Here is a 16,474-nt window from a genome sequence, read left to right on the forward strand (position 1 = left end):
AAATGAAGCCTAAGGTAGGTCTCTAAACTGCCCATCAGAGTATTAAAGGAACACTCAAATACACACAAAGAGCCCCTCAGCAAAGACTGGAAGACTATTATTTGCAGGCATTTAAGGAAATCTCTGTCCAATCATGAGCTGATCACTAAACTAACCAATCAGACACTTCAATGGTCATATGTGACAAAAAATGCAGACTTTACAAAGTCAGTTTAGAAAAGTCATTATACAGGGGCTCCTGGGTGGCTCAGTGGGTTGCTGTTGATTTCAGCTAGGTCTTGATCTCCTGGCTTGAGTTCAAGCTCTGCACTGGGCTCTGTGCTGAGTGTGAAGCTTACAAGAGGAGAGGAGAGGAGAGGAGAGGAGAGGAGAGGAGAGGAGAGGAGAGGAGAGGAGTCACTAAACAAAAACAAAAATTTAACAAGTGGAAAGAATATGTTTTCAAAAATTGCCACATTATTTAAAATGTCTAGTTTTCAATAAAAAAAAAATTATGAAACATGAACAAAGAAAGAAAGAAGAAAGAAAGAAAGAAAGAAAGAAAGAAAGAAAGAAAGAAAGAAAGAAAGAAAGAAAGAAAGAAAAAAGAAAGACTCATACATACATACCTTTAGAAACCATGCAAGCTAGGAAACAGTGAGGTGAAACATTTAGTGTAGAAAGGGAAAAAAACCTACCAACCTAGAATTCTGTATCCAGAAAAATTATCCTTCAAAAGTTAAAGGCAAGTAATACTTTCTTACACAAACAAAAACTGAGAATAAGTCACCAGCAAGCCTGCTTTAAAAAAAAAAAAAAAAAAAAAAGGTTAAATTCTTCAGAAAGAAGGAAGAATTATACAAGTCAGAAACTTAAAGTTACATAAAAAAGAGGAGCATTAGAAAAAGCATAAATTAAGGTAACATAAACACATATGCACCCAATAATAGAGCCCCAATATACATGAAGCAAAAACTGATAAAACTGAAAGGAGAAACTGACATCTGAACAATAATAGCTGAAGATTTCAATGGCCACTTTTAATAGTGGATAGAACAACTGTACAAATCAGTAATAGAGAACTTGAACAACACTATAAACCAATTAGACCTAACGGGCATGTAAAGAACACTCCACCCAACAATGGTAGAATATACACTCTTCTCAAGTGCACATGGAACATTATTCAATCATATGTTAGCACATAAAACAAGTCTTGAAAAAATTTTAAATATATGAATAATCAAAGGATGTTCTCTAACTACACTGGAATGAAATTAGAAATCCATAACAGAAAGAAATTGAGTAATTCACAGATACGTCAAAACTAAATAACACACTCTTAAATAACCCCAACGGACCAAAGGGAAAAAAAAAAACACAAGTGAAATTAGCAAATACTTTTGGATGGATGAAAATGAAGGCACACATGCCCAAAAATTATGGGATGTAGTGCTTAAGAGGGGAATTGACAGCTGTAAATGCCTGCATTATTTTTTAAAAGAAGAAAACCTCAAATCAATAACTTAATCTTGTTCTTTAAGAAACTAGAAAAATAAGAATAAACTAAGCCCAAATAAACAGAATAAAGGAAATAATAAAGATTAGAACAGAAAGAAATGAAATTGAAAAGAGAGAACAAACAGAGTTAGTTCTTTGAAAAGATTAGCAAAATTGACACATTTCTGGCTAGATTTTCTAAGAAAAAATGATAAGGATAAAAACAAAAAGGATAAGGGAATGCTAGAACAATTGTATGCCAATGAATTAGCTAATCTACACAAAATAGAAAGACACAAGCTACTGAAACTGACTGAAGAAGAAATAGAAAATCTGAATAGACCTATACCAAATAAAGAAATTAAATGAGAAATCAAAAACTTCCTGCAAAAAAAAAAAAAAAAAAGCCCAGGTCCAAATGGGTTCACTGGTATGTTCTAGCAAACATTTAAAGAATAATTAAAACCAATTAATCCCTCACAAACTCTTCCAAAACAAACAAACAAACAGAAAAAAAAAAAAACCAGATAAGAGGGAACACTTCCCAACACAATTCTGTGAGGCTAGCATTACCAAATCCAGACAGAGGCATAATTAAAGAAAGCTAAAGACCAATATTCCTTAGGAATATAGGAAAAATCTTCAACAAAATACTTGCAAACAAATCCAGTGACATTAAAAAAGAATTAGACGTCATGAACAGGTGAGATTATCCCAGGCACTCAAGGGTGATTGAACGTATAGAAAGCAGTCATTGTAATACACCACATTAATACAATTTAAAAAAAATTATCACCTTAATAGATGCAGAAAAAGCATTTCACAAAATCTTATGACTTTTCTTGATAAACACACTCAACAAGCTAGGAATAGAAGGGAACTTCCTTGACCCAACAAAGGGCATGAGTAAAAAACCAACAGCTATCATAGTATAGAACGGTAAAAGAACAAAACTTGAAAGCCTTCCCCCTAAAATCAGGAACAAGGCAAGGATGTCTGCTCTTACCACTTCTATTCAACATTGTACTGAAGGTCCTAGCCAGAGCAATTAGGTAAAAAAAGGAAATAAGAGGCATCCAGCTCTAGTGGCACAAGTAAGTTTTATAACATCACTTGTCTGAGGCTCCTAACTTAGCAAACCTTCAAAGGGAAGGGGAGGGAAGAAGTTTTCTCTATTAGACTTCACCTTTAAATGCAAGTGCACAATTATTTAATATTCAAAAATAGATACATGTGTGTGGCACTATTTGAGAATGAAGAACCAGACTAGACAATATATCTAAAGCCCTAGATTTTAAGAATCTCAAGTTTACAGGATTGAAGAAATGAATCAGAATTTTTTTTTAACGTTAAAGAAATACACACTGGCTGGTGCTCTGGTTTACCTCTCTTTGGGCAGCCCCTGACTTCCTAGCATGGTATTGGCCTAGACCTGCCTTATTTACACAGGTCCCTGTGAGCCGGGACAATACCAGGGCTTGAAGCCATGTGAGGCTGACAGCGGAGTCCCACATACATCTTTATTCAACTAGTTAAATTCAACTGAAACCTAGAATCATAGCATGGGTAAATTTACAGAAGAACATGGCTTGGTATGTGTTCACAGAGCCAAAATATATTTAATGAGCTTCCTTCTAGAAGTCTGGGGTTCAATGAACAAAACACAAAATCATGGACATCGTGGGCCTTATATTCTAGTCCTGGAAGACAAACAATAAATAAGTGAATGATACAAGTGGTTAAGTACTGTGAAGACAAATGGAGCAGGGGGTGGGGGGGACTAGGTAACACTGATCTGACAGAAACCAGGAAGAGAACAATGCCATTGGGAGGACAAAGAGACAACAGGAGGTCAGAGAGAGGAAAACCACATAGGCTTCTGTGATGGCTGGGCTCTCTCCATGAGTGATATGTGAAGCCACTTGAGGGTTATATACAGAGAAGAGAAATATGTACAGGGTTATGACCTGGCCTTTGCATTTAAAGGATCCCTCTGACTACATGTCAAGAACAGACTTACAGAGGCAGGGGAGGAAACAGGGGGATCAATTATAAGTCTACTGAAATAATGCATGCAAGAAAAGACGGTGGCCTGGACCAGGGTCGTTTTGGTAAAAGTGTTGAGAAATGGTCATATTCTAAATATGTTCTGAAGGCAAGGTCAGTTGTATTATCTTATAGATTTGATTTGGCATGCAAGACAAAGGCTGAAGGAAATGGCCATTAACTGAGATGGGAAAGGACAGCTTTTGAGGGGAAGATCAAAAGTTTCATTCTGCACATGTTGAGTTGGAGATACCTGTTCATTTTCCCAGGGGAGATACTGAATAGGCAGTTGGATATTTGAGCTTGAATCTGGGGAAGAGTCTGGGACTGGAGATACAAGTGTGAGGACTGTCAGCATATAATGGAAATAAGGCATGATGTCAGATCAGCCCACCATGAAAGCAGGTGTAAAAAGAGAAAACATGTCAGAGCTGAGCTTTGGGGTATTCCAACATTCAGAGTTCAAGAAGATGAGGAGGAACCAGCAAAAGATGAAAAAGAGCTGCCAATGAGAAACGAGAAAAACCAGGAGACTGAAGTGTCCTGGAAATTGAGTGAGGAACATATTTCAAGGAGGGAGTCATGGTACATGTCAAAAGCTACAGTGATCATCATTGAAGATAAGGACCAAAAATTGCCCTTCGGATCAAGCCATGCGACCAGTACCGATCACCCCAAGAGGTACCATGCTGGTGGAGCTGGGAAGTTAGAGGGGGAGCCTAAGCAAGGTACACGTAAACTCAGAGTAAAAGAATCTCTGCTTTAAAGCAGAGCAACAGTGTGGTAACTGAAGGAGGCATGAAGGTCAAAGAAGAAATGTCTTTAAGACAGGAGAACTGGAAGCAGCTATAAAGACTTCTGGTAGTGATCCAGTGGCAAGGCAAAGAATAATGAAGCAGGACTGAAAGGAGGGGTCACCAGTTCCCATGGGTTCCCCAGTGGAGGCAGGATCTCATCCCATGGATGAGCCTTCTTAGGAGCACACTCAGTTCATCACTTGTGACGAAGGAGAAGACAATAGACACAGATGCGGTGAGGAGAGTGCATGTTGCTTCCCTCCAGCTCGTGTCTATGTCCTCTGTGAAATGGGAAATTGGGCCATCAGCATCAAGTGAGGATGGGATAGGCATCCAGGATTCAAAAGAGAGGACAAAAAGTAAAAAGTGGTCCAGAAGAGATGGCAAGGGGGCGTGAGGTGGGAGATGAAGAATGACGGGCAAGGAGTTGTAATAGCCCATCCAAGGTCCATGGACATGAACTCAAGAACCAGACCCAGGGAGGGGGAGAGTTGGATTTTATTGGGGGCAAGGTTTTGAAAAGCAAGTGCTATACAGCAAGGGGCATCATGTGCACATATTGTCCAGAAAGGGGCCCCAAGAATGATGGGAATTCTTGGTGTCTCTGAAATAATTGCACAAAACTAAGGAAGTGAAGAGACCAGAAACTCAAGTTCATGAAGAATTTTAAGAAGGAAAAAAAAAGGTTTCAGAATATGGCAGCACAGCACAGAGACCCTGAGCTTGTCTTGTCCCCGAAATGCAGCCGGGTAAGCACCAAACCATTTTAAGCATGTAGGAAATTGATCTGAGGATTAACACAACAATCTGCATAACTTGAGCCACAGAACTTGGCAGGTACACATTACAGAGAGGTGAACTGGAGGAGAGAAAAGCTGTGGAGGGTAGGGAGTTGTTTTGCAGAGCGGACAGAGAAAGGGAAAGGGAGAGAATGTGGCACATCAGGATTGTTCAAGAAAAGCACTCCCCATAAGTGGCTGGAGAGAAGAAGAGAGAAAGAGTGAAAACACTTGCAGGGGGCTGAGCAAATCTGTCCCCCCAAAACCATTGGTATAGAAAGAGAAAAATTTATTTTTTTTGCTTTATTTTTTAAATGTTTTATTTTATTTCATTTTACTCTATTTTATTATATAAATTTTTTAATTTTTTCTTTTCTTTTCCTTTTTTCTTTATTCTATCAAGCTTCTTTCAACAAGCTTGACCAAACACACCCATCTAGGATCTAGCTTCATTTCTTTGATTTTTTTGTTTTGTTTTTAATTTTTTAATTTTTATTTTAATTTTTTTCTTCCTCCAAAATGACAAAGTGAAGGAATTCACCCAAAAACAAAGCAGAGGAAGAAATGACAGCAAGGGGCTTAATCAACACAGATATAAGCAAGATGTTTGAGCTAGAATTGAGAACCATGATAATAAGAATACTAGCTGGGGTTGAAAAAAAAGCAGAGAGTCCCTTTCTGCGGAGATGAAAGAAATAAGATCTAGTCTAGATGAAATTAAAAATGCTATAACCGAATTATGCTAAGTGAAATAAGTCAGTCAGAGAAGGACAGATATCATGTTTTCACTCATATGTGGATCTTGAGAAACTTAACAGAAGACCATGGGGGAAGGGAAGGGGAAAAATAGTTACAAACAGAGATGGAGGGAGGCAAACCATAAGAGACTCTTAAATACAGAGAACAAATTGAGGGTGGATTGGGGGGGGGGTAGGGGAGAGGGGGAAATGGGTGATGGGCATTGAGGAGGGCACTTGTTGGGATGAGCACTGGATGCCGTATGTAAGCGATGAACCAAGGGAATCGACCCCAAAAACCAAGAGCACACTTTACACACTGTATGTTAGCCAGTTTGACAATAAATTATATTTTTTAAAAAAAAGAAAAAAAGAAAAAAATTGCTATAGACAAGACGCAATCCAGAATGGATACCACGATGGCAAGGATGGATGAAGTAGAGCAGCAAATCAGTGATTTAGAAGATAAAATTATGGAGAATAATAAAGCAGAAAAAAAGTGGGAAACAAAGGCAAAAGATGATGATACAAGACTTAGAGAACTCAGTGACTTATTAAAAATGAATAACATCCAAATCATAGGAGTTCCAGAAAATGAAGAGAGAGAAAAAGAGACAGAAGGTTTATGTGAGCAAATTATAGTGGAAAACTTTCCTAGTCTGGTGAAGGAAACAGACATTAAAATCCAAAAAGCACAGAGAACTCCCATTGGATTCAACAAAAACTGACCATCACCAAGGCAAATCACAGTCTAATTCTCAAGATACACAGACAAGGAAAGAATTATGAAAAACAGCAAGGGGAAAAAAGTCCTTAACCTATAAGGGAGGATAGATCAGATTCACAGCAGACCTAGCCACAGAAACTTGGCAGGCCAGAAAGGAGTAGCAGGATATATTCAAGGAGCTGAATTGGAAAAATATGCAGCCAAGAATTCTTTATCCAGCAAGGCTGTCATTAAAAATAGAAGGAGAGATAAAGAGTTTCCCAGACAAACAAAAACTAAATGAATTCGTGACCACTAAACCTGCCCTGCAAGAAATTTTAAGGGGGACACTTTGAGTGGAGAAAAGACAAAACAAAACAAAACAGACCAAAAGCAACAAAGACTAGAAAGGACCAGAGAACATCATCAGAAACACGAACTCAACAGGCAACACAATGGCGCTAAATTCGTATCTTTCACCCTAAATGTCAATGGACTAAACACTCCAATCAAAAGACACAGGGTATCAGAACAGATAAGAAAATAAGACCGATCTACATGCTGCTTACAAGAGACTCATTTTAGACCTAAAGACACCTGCAGGTTGAAAGTAAGGGGATGGAGAACCATCTATCATGCTAATGGTCATCAAAAGAAAGGTGGAGTAGTCATATTTATATCAGACAAACTAGAGTTTAAAATAAAGACTGAAGAAGGGCATTATATCATAATTAAGGGGTCTATCCAACAATAATATCTAACCATTGTAAATACTTAGGCCCCCAATGTGAAAGCACCCAAATATATAAATCAATTAATCACAAACATAAAGAAACTCATTGATAACAATGACATAATAGTAGGGGACTTCAACACCCCATTTACAACAGTGGACAGATCATCTAAGCAGAAACTCAACAAGGAAACAATGGCTCTGAATGACAACTGGACCAGATGGACTTAACAGATACAGTCAGAATGTTTCATCCTAAAGCAGCAGAATACACATTCTTCTCAAGTGCACATGGAACATTCTCCAGAATAGATCACATACTGGATCACAAATCAGCCCTCAACAGATACAAAAAGATCGAGACCATACCTTGCATATTTTCAGACCACAATGCCATGAAACTTGAAATCAATCACAAGAAAAAAATCTGGAAAGACCATGAATAATTGGAGATTAAAGAACATCCTGCTAAAGAATGAAAGGGTTAACCAAGAAATTAAAGAGGAAATTAAAAAGTACATGGAAGCCAATGAAAATGAAAACACAACAGCCCAAGCCTCTGGGATGCAGTGAAGGTGGTCATAAGAGGGAAGCATATAGCATACCAGGACTTCCTAAAGAAGGAAGAACGGTCTCAAATACACAACCTAACCTTACACCTAAAAGAGCTGGGGGAAAAAAAAACAGCAAATAAAGCCCAAAACCAGCAGAAGAAGGGAAATAATAAAGATCAGAGCAGAAATCGGGGATATTGAAATCAAAAAAAAAAAAAAAAAAACAGTAGAAGAGATCAATGAAACCAGGAACTGGTTCTTTGAAAGAATTAACAAAATTGATAAACCTCTAGCCAGATTGATCAAAAAGAAAATTGAAAGGACCCAAATAAATAAAATCACGAATGAAAGAGGAGAGATCACAACCACCACTGCAGAAATACACATGATAATAAGAGAATATTATGAGCCACTATATGCCAACAAATTGGGTAATCTGGAAGAAATGGACAAATTCCTAGAAACATATAAACTACCAAAGCTGAAACAGGAAGAAAGAGAAAATTTGAACAGACCCATAACCAGTAAAGAAATTGAACCAGTAATCAAAAACCTCCCAACAAACAAAAGTCCAGGGCCAGATGGCTTTCCAGGGGAATTCTACCAAACATTTAAAGAAGAGTTAACACCTATTCTTTTGAAGCTGTTCCAAAAAATAGAAATGGAAGGAAAACCTCCAAACTCATTCTACAAGGCCAGCGTTACCTGGATTCCAAAATCAGATAAAGACTCTACTAAACAAGAGAACTACAGACCGATTTCCCTGAGGAACATGGATGCAAAAATTCCCAGCAAGACACTAGCAAACTGGATCCAAGAATACATTAAAAGAATCATTCACCACAGTCAAGTGGGATTTATTCCTGGGATGCAGGCCTAGTTCAATATCCACAAATCAATCAATGTGATACATCATATTAACAAAAGAAAGGGTAAGAACCACATGATCCTCTCAATAGATGCTGAAAAAGCAACCTTTCTTGAAAAAAACAAACCCTCAAGAAAATAGGGATATAATGGGGCGCCTGGGTGGCGCAGTCGGTTAAGCATCCGACTTCAGCCAGGTCACGATCTCGCGGTCCGTGAGTTCGAGCCCCGCGTCAGGCTCTGGGCTGATGGCTCAGAGCCTGGAGCCTGTTTCCGATTCTGTGTCTCCCTCTCTCTCTGCCCCTCCCCCGTTCATGCTCTGTCTCTCTCTGTCCCCAAAATAAATAAACGTTGAAAAAAAAAATTAAAAAAAAAGAAAATAGGGATATAAGGATCACACCTCGAGATCATAAGGGCCGTATACAAAAGACTCACCGCTAATATCATTCTCAATGGGGAAAAACGGACAGCGTTCCCCCTAAGGTCAGGAACATGACAAAGATGTCCACTCTCGCCACAGTTATTCAACATAGTGTTGGAAGTCCTAGCCTCAACAATCAAACAACACGAAGAAATAAAAGGCATCCAAATTGACAAGGAGGAAGTCAGACTTTCACTCTTTGCAGACAACATATTCTATGTGGAAAACCCAAAGACTCCATCAAAATACTGCTAGAACTGATTCATGAATTCAGCAAAGTTGCAGGATATAAAATCAATGTTCAGAAATTGGCTGCATTTCTATACACCAATAATAAAGCAGAAGAAAGAGAAATCAAGGAATCAATCCCATTTACAATGTATCAAAAACCATAAAATACCTAGGAATAAACCTAACCAAAGAGGTGAAAACTCTGTACACAGAAAACTATAGAAAGCTTATGAAAGAAATCGAAGAAGACACAAAAAAACAGAAAAATATTCCATGCTCATGGATGGGAGGAGCAAATATTCTTAATATGTTAATACTATCCAAAGAAATCTACATATCCAATGCAATCTATATCAAAATAACATGAGCGTTCTTTACAAAGCTAGAACGAACAATCCTAAAATTTGTATGGAACCAGAAGAGACCCTGAATAGCCAAAGCAATCCTGAAAAAGAAAACCAAAGATGGAAGCATCACAATTTCAGACTTCAACACCTGTCAGAATGGCTAAAACTAACAACTCAGGCAACAACAGATGTTGGCGAGGATGTGGAGAAAGAGGAACCCTTTTGCACTGCTGGTGGGAATGCAAACTGGTCCGGTCACTCTGGAAAATGGTATGGAGTTTCCTCACAAAATTCAAAATAGAACTCCCCAAGGCTCCGCAATTGTACACGACTAGGTCATTATCCAAAGGATACAGGAGTGCTGATTCAAAGGGGGCACAAGCACCCCAATGTTTATAGCAGCGCTATCGACAAGAGCTGAAGTATGGAAAGAGCCCAGATGTCCATCAACCGATGAATGGATAGAGAAGATGAGATACACATACGTATTTATATGTGTATATACCTATACATACAATGGACTATCACTTGGCGATCAAAAAGAATGAAACCTGGCCATTTGCAACCACGTGGATGGAACTAGAGTGTATTATGCTAAGTGAAATAAGTCAGTCAGAGAAAGACAAATACATGACTTCACTCATATGGGGAATTTAAGATACAAGACAGATGAACATAAGGGAAGGGAAGCAAAAATAATGCAAGAACAGAGAGGAGGACAAACCATAAGAGATTCTTTTTTTTTTTTTAATTTTTTTTTCAACGTTTTTATTTATTTTTGGGACAGAGAGAGACAGAGCATGAACGGGGGAGGGGCAGAGAGAGAGGGAGACACAGAATCGGAAACAGGCTCCAGGCTCCGAGCCATCAGCCCAGAGCCCGACGCGGGGCTCGAACTCACGGACCGCGAGATCGTGACCTGGCTGAAGTCGGACGCTTAACCGACTGCGCCACCCAGGCGCCCCAAGAGATTCTTAAATACACAGAACAAACTGAAGGTTGCTGGCGGGGTGTTGGGTAGGGGGAAAGGCTAAAGGGGTGAGGAGCATTAAGGAGGGCACCTGCTGGGATGAGCACTGGGCATTATACGTAAGTGATGAATCACTACATTCTATTCCTGAAACTATTGGTATACTGTGTGTTAACGAACTTGGAATTAAATTTTTTAAAAAATTTTTAAAAAGAGGGGCGCCTGGGTGGCTCAGTCGGTTAAGTGTCCGACTTCAGCTCAGGTCACGATCTCGCGGTCTGCAAGTTCAAGCCCCGCGTCGGGCTCTGGGCTGATGGCTCAGAGCCTGGAGCCTGCTTCCGATTCTGTGTCTCCCTCTCTCTCTGCCCCTCCCCCGTTCATGCTGTGTCTCTCTCTGTCTCAAAAATAAATAAACGTTAAAAAAAAAATTAAAAAAAATTTTTTTTTAAAAAGAAGGAAAAAAATTCTAATTCCATTAGCATTTATTGGGGGCTTACTTTGAGCCAGGAAATGTGCTTAAGATTCATGAAAACCCATCACTGAACCCTCCTCATGCCCAACCACTGGCTGCACTTCCCATTTCATCAGTGGGGACGCCGACACTCAGGATAGGCCAGCAAGGTGTCCAGGACGATGCAGATGCTAAGCCCAGAGCGGTCCAGGGGGAGAGCTCATCCCAGGTACCAAGTTCATATGGCTGTCTGTAGCCAAGGCCTTCCTGTTGTTTTTTACACAATTCCTAACAAGCTCCTTGCAGGAGGGGGCAAATCTCTGGTTACCCGAGCTGTATGGCTGGTTAGGGAGCACTCACCGCACCCCCCCCCCGCCCCGCCCCGCCTCACCCTGCTCTGCACACACGTGAGGAGGACCTGCCATAATTGCACTCCTTGTTGTGGTTACTGCTGATGCAAATAACCGCTTGCTTTATTTTATCCATAAATTCCCTTCCTAATAACAATAAGGCATGCCAGGGCCTTGGCCTCGTGCCTTATTACACCACCTGAGGAGTGAGATAATCACCCAGAAATGTACTGCCTGTTGTGCATTTTATTACTTGAATACAAAGCGATTCAATTCAAGAAACACTTAGTTGAAGACAGCAGGAAAAAAAAAATAATAATAATCATATGAAAAGTAATTCTTCCTAATGCCACTGAGCACACCGCAGGGAATAATCCTCTTCCAGCAGGAGAATGGTCTGTGACCTGTTGGGTCTTCTCTGGTTCCAGTTTCTACCAATTGCAGGATCATAAAAGCCAGAGAGACGTCACTTACTATACGGATATTCCAAAGAGCCAGGTCCAGGTAGCTGTGACCATGGAGCCTGTTTGGTGTTCAACATGAACATTCGCGGTATCAGCATTTTCCAAGCAACTACCCCCTCGGCGATTCATTCTTGAGCAAATGCTGCAGGCCGCACATGGGTGAGGGTGGAGGGACGGAAGGGGAAGTATGAACAGCCCAACCTCCAACCGCTCACCATCTAACTCAGGATTTTAGGAAAACGCTGCATGTTTTTCAAGCACAGGAACGGGCCTACCCACGGCAAGTGCAACAGCACTGAGGCGGCATGTAGAAACTTAGCAACTTCCTGTCCTCGAGTTGCTCAGGATGTGCACTGAATCACTCTTGCTCTGGGGTTAGATTAAAGACCTTTCCCAAGAGATGCCACTGTCAGTTCATGTCAAGGTGGGGGGAAAGCTAGTTCATTTGTAGATTCCTTACGCAGAAATGCCATGGTTTTAAAAGGCTGTTGCATGGGCGCCGGGGTGGCCAGTCGGTTGAGTGCCCAACTCTTGATTTCAGCTCAGGTCATGATCTCTTGGTTCATGGGATCAAGCCCCCTGTCGGGCTCTGCAGTGACAGCGCAGAACCTGCTTGAATTGTCTCTCTCCCTCTCTCTCTGCTCCTCCCCTGCTCATGCACATGCATGCCCTCTCTCTCTCTCAAAATACATTAAAAAAAAATTTTTTTTTTAATTTTTTTTTCAACGTTTATTTATTTTTGGGACAGAGAGAGACAGAGCATGAACGGGGGAGGGGCAGAGAGAGAGGGAGACACAGAATCGGAAACAAGCTCCAGGCTCTGAGCCATCAGCCCAGAGCCCGACGCGGGGCTCGAACTCACGGACCGCGAGATCGTGACCTGGCTGAAGCTGGACACTCAACCGACTGCGCCACCCAGGCGCCCCTTTTAAAAAAATTTTTTAAAAGGCTGTTGAAACAGACACACAGGCAGATAGGTAGCTTTATTTTTTTTTTTTTCAACGTTTATTTATTTTTGGGACAGAGAGAGACAGAGCATGAACGGGGGAGGGGCAGAGAGAGAGAGGGAGACACAGAATCGGAAACAGGCTCCAGGCTCTGAGCCATCAGCCCAGAGCCTGATGCGGGGCTCGAACTCACGGACCGCGAGATCGTGACCTGGCTGAAGTCGGACGCTTAACCGACTGCGCCACCCAGGCGCCCCTACAGATAGGTAGCTTTAAACGAGTAGTTCTCAAAATGTGATCCCTGAACCAACAATATCAGCATCACCTAGAACCTTTTTTAGAGAGGCATTTTATCAGGCCCCACCCAGACCAACCAATCGGAAACTCAGGGGTTGGGGCTGACCCAGCCATGTGTGCGTTAACAAGCTGAAACCGTTGGGTCAGAAGACCCTGAAGCTGATTTATGAGTCTATAGTTTTCGAAGGGGGCTCTGTAAAGTTCCCTGCTTAATATCAAAATGAAGTAAAAGACCACAAACATTACACCGAAGCGATTCCATGGAGACCCGCCTAGCAATAACTGAGCACCTGTTTTGCGGGCGATCGGTGAATCCAGAGAGAAAAGCCAAATTGACTCATGAGGCCAAGACTTGAACTCTCCTGAATTTAACGTTAGGCTTTTTGCCCAGTTGAGCCAGGGCTGTGTGTGTGTGTGTGTGTGTGTGTGTATGCACTTGCATTCGTGCATGAGTGATTTGTGTGTCTTCTCATAGAAACGCACAGATGAGAAAATCTGTCAATACTCAAGAAGGGGTACCTTGCATTGCCCAAAGTGCCCCACAATTCTGCAACCTACTTAAAAGAACATGTGGAAAATTAAAAGTGAGTCGTCTACATAATAATCTAATCAAATATTAGGATTCCGGGGCTTGTGCTGCCTCCTCCATCCCAGCCTCACACCCCCCTCACTCTCTTAGACTCAGCTGGCAACCCCTTGTCTACTGTTCTAAACACAGGGATTACAAGAATGCAAGCTGATTTACAAATATATTCCAAATGATAGGGTATCGTAAAAAACAATTTAGCCAGTCAACCGAATTCAATTTAGCAGAAAGAATCTGTGGTTATTAAGTGACCTGCCTCCAGGGCCTGTGGCTCCACATGTCTGAGCCACGGGCTTCCTCCACCAAGGGTCCCCCCTGCTCACGCTCTTCCCAGAACCCCATACAGGCTCTCACCTTCCTCCCAAATCTCATTTTTTTTAATGTTTATTTTTGAGAGAGAGAGAGAGAGAGAGAGACAGAGCTCGAGATGGGAAGGGCCAGAGAGAGAGGGAGACACAGAATCTTTTCGCAGGCTCCAGGCTCTGAGCTGTTACCACAGAGCCCGACGCGGGGCTCGAACTCACAGACCGCGAGATCATGACCTGAGCCCAAGTCGGATGCTTAACCAAATGAGCCATCCAGGCGCCCCTTCCCAAACCTCATTTTAACGAATACCTCCCCTTACAGCATGAATTCCAAGCCTACCCCCACCCACACTACAAGACACATCCACACAAACTCAGAAATCAAACTCAAAATATAACACAAACCTCTCAACGTGAACATGCTTTAATGGAGTAGCATAAATAACGATTATAAGTATGTCGAAACATAAAAACGTGTTTAGAACAATGTTAAGAGAAAAAGTACTATGAACACAATGATATAAAAACGTGTTTTCACAAGGGCGCCCGGGGGGGGCTCAGCCGGTTGAGCATCCGACGCTCATTTCCGCTCAGGCCACGATCTCATGGTTCATGGGATCCAGCCCTGCGTCGAACTCTGCAGTGACAGTGCAGAGCCTGCTTGAGAGTCTCTCTTTCCTCTCTCTCTGCCCCTCCCCTGCACGCATGTGTGTGCTCTCTCTCTCTCTCCAAAATAAACAAATTAAAAAAAAAATGAATGAAAAATGTGTTTTCACATGTGGATAGAGTCTACAAGATGTGACAAAAATAGCTATGTTGGCATGTGGGGGGGAGGGAGGGAATCAGTGATCTTTTTTATTTTAAAATGTTCTTTAACAAATGTCTCACAGCATGTTAGAAAGAACATGCCTACCAGGGCCCCCCCAGGCAGCCCGTGACCTAGCTCCGGCCCCCTCCCTCGCCCCTCCTGGCCTCCCATGGCCTGGGGGTCCCTCTCCCCACCCAGCCAACTCCTGTCACCCGCAGATATGGGTGTGACTGTCACCTCCTGGGAGGGGTTTCCCTGATTACCCCATCTGCATCGTCCTCCACACTCTCTCATCAAAGCCCGTCCTTCCCCTGCGCCGCACTCACCACGGCTGGGAGTCACGCTTGCATTTGAGAAATGACAACCTCCGTTAGAGGCTCCATGAAATAAAACAGAACTTCTACACCACTGAACTCCCAGCCCCAGAGTACCCAACACATGACTGTGGTTCCAGAAGTGTTTCTCAAATTAACGAGTGAAGGATTTTCACAGCCCTGTCATTCAACGGCACTCTCCTCCCAACACATACTGACACGCACACACTTGCACACACACACACGCATGCACGCGCATGCACGCGCATGCACACACACACACGCACCTCTTCCCACTTCTGGGTCCCGTTTAGGGTCGTCACCCTCTTTCCCACCACCCAACACAGCAGTTTCAGTATCACCCATGATTCTCACTCTGGGCCCTTCCCCGAGCACTGGTGACCAGGGTCAAAAAGGTCTCAATTAACACCCAAGACCCTTATGACTGTTCCACGTCTCCCTTCCCTGCTAGGCTCTTAACTTCATGACAGCAGGGGCCACGTCTGATTACGGTGTCCAAAACACAATGGACGTTGAGTTTAACTGACCCGAGTGCTGTGGTTGTGTGGTAACCTCTATCAGCACGAATGCCTGGCTGCTCCCGAACACAGATCTAAAGAAAAAGCTTACACCATTTTGTTTGTTAACGTGCTTTCTCGATCGCGAGCCCCAAAATCTCATTTCAGACGGGGGCTCAGAAATCCACTCTCACCTAATGACCGTTCTCAGACTCCCCAACACCTAACACGACGACACAGCTACAGCAACAGGCCACAGCCAGGTTGTGTCAGAAAACCTGCCCGCGCGCTGGCTGTCAAACAGCTGTTCCCAGCTCAAAACCTGTTTCGCTGGCAGCCTTTTCGAATGCTCGAGCTGGAAACTAGTACGCTCTCTCCTCCAGCTCCCGGGAGCAGACAAGGAGCGGTTAACATATCCTATTTTTATAGTGCTGCCGGGCCCAAGCAAGTCCTCAGATGCTGGCAAAGGCCCACCGCGCTGGTTTCCCGCTTGAGCTCTCGGCAAAGGGAAAGTTTTGCTTCTGCCGCCACCTATGGGGGAAACCGAGCGCGCGGCCACCAGCAAACCTGCACCCACGGCCCCCGTGGCAAGGCAGGCTCCATGGTGCTCCATGGTTTTCCCATGGCCCCAGACTCGTCAAATATTGGTAGTCGTGTTGAGCACCAAATTAAGGGCCTTCGGCTTTAAAACGCATAAGCCGAGGGGCACCCGGTGGCTCGGTCGGTTGAGCATCCGACTTGGGCTCAGGTCACGATCTTGTGGTTTG

At 42.5% G+C, this 16,474-nt stretch overlaps 1 protein-coding gene across 7 annotated transcripts in view; it reads right to left on the reverse strand.

Annotated features, from left to right (window-relative positions):
- EFCAB6 (EF-hand calcium binding domain 6) overlaps positions 1-16,474 on the reverse strand; it is a 250,449-nt gene that overhangs the window by 225,790 nt on the left and 8,185 nt on the right. The gene's annotated exons all lie outside the window — the stretch shown is intronic.

The sequence above is a fragment of the Leopardus geoffroyi genome, chromosome B4 (assembly GCF_018350155.1).
Source record: "Leopardus geoffroyi isolate Oge1 chromosome B4, O.geoffroyi_Oge1_pat1.0, whole genome shotgun sequence".
NCBI lineage: Eukaryota > Metazoa > Chordata > Mammalia > Carnivora > Felidae > Leopardus > Leopardus geoffroyi.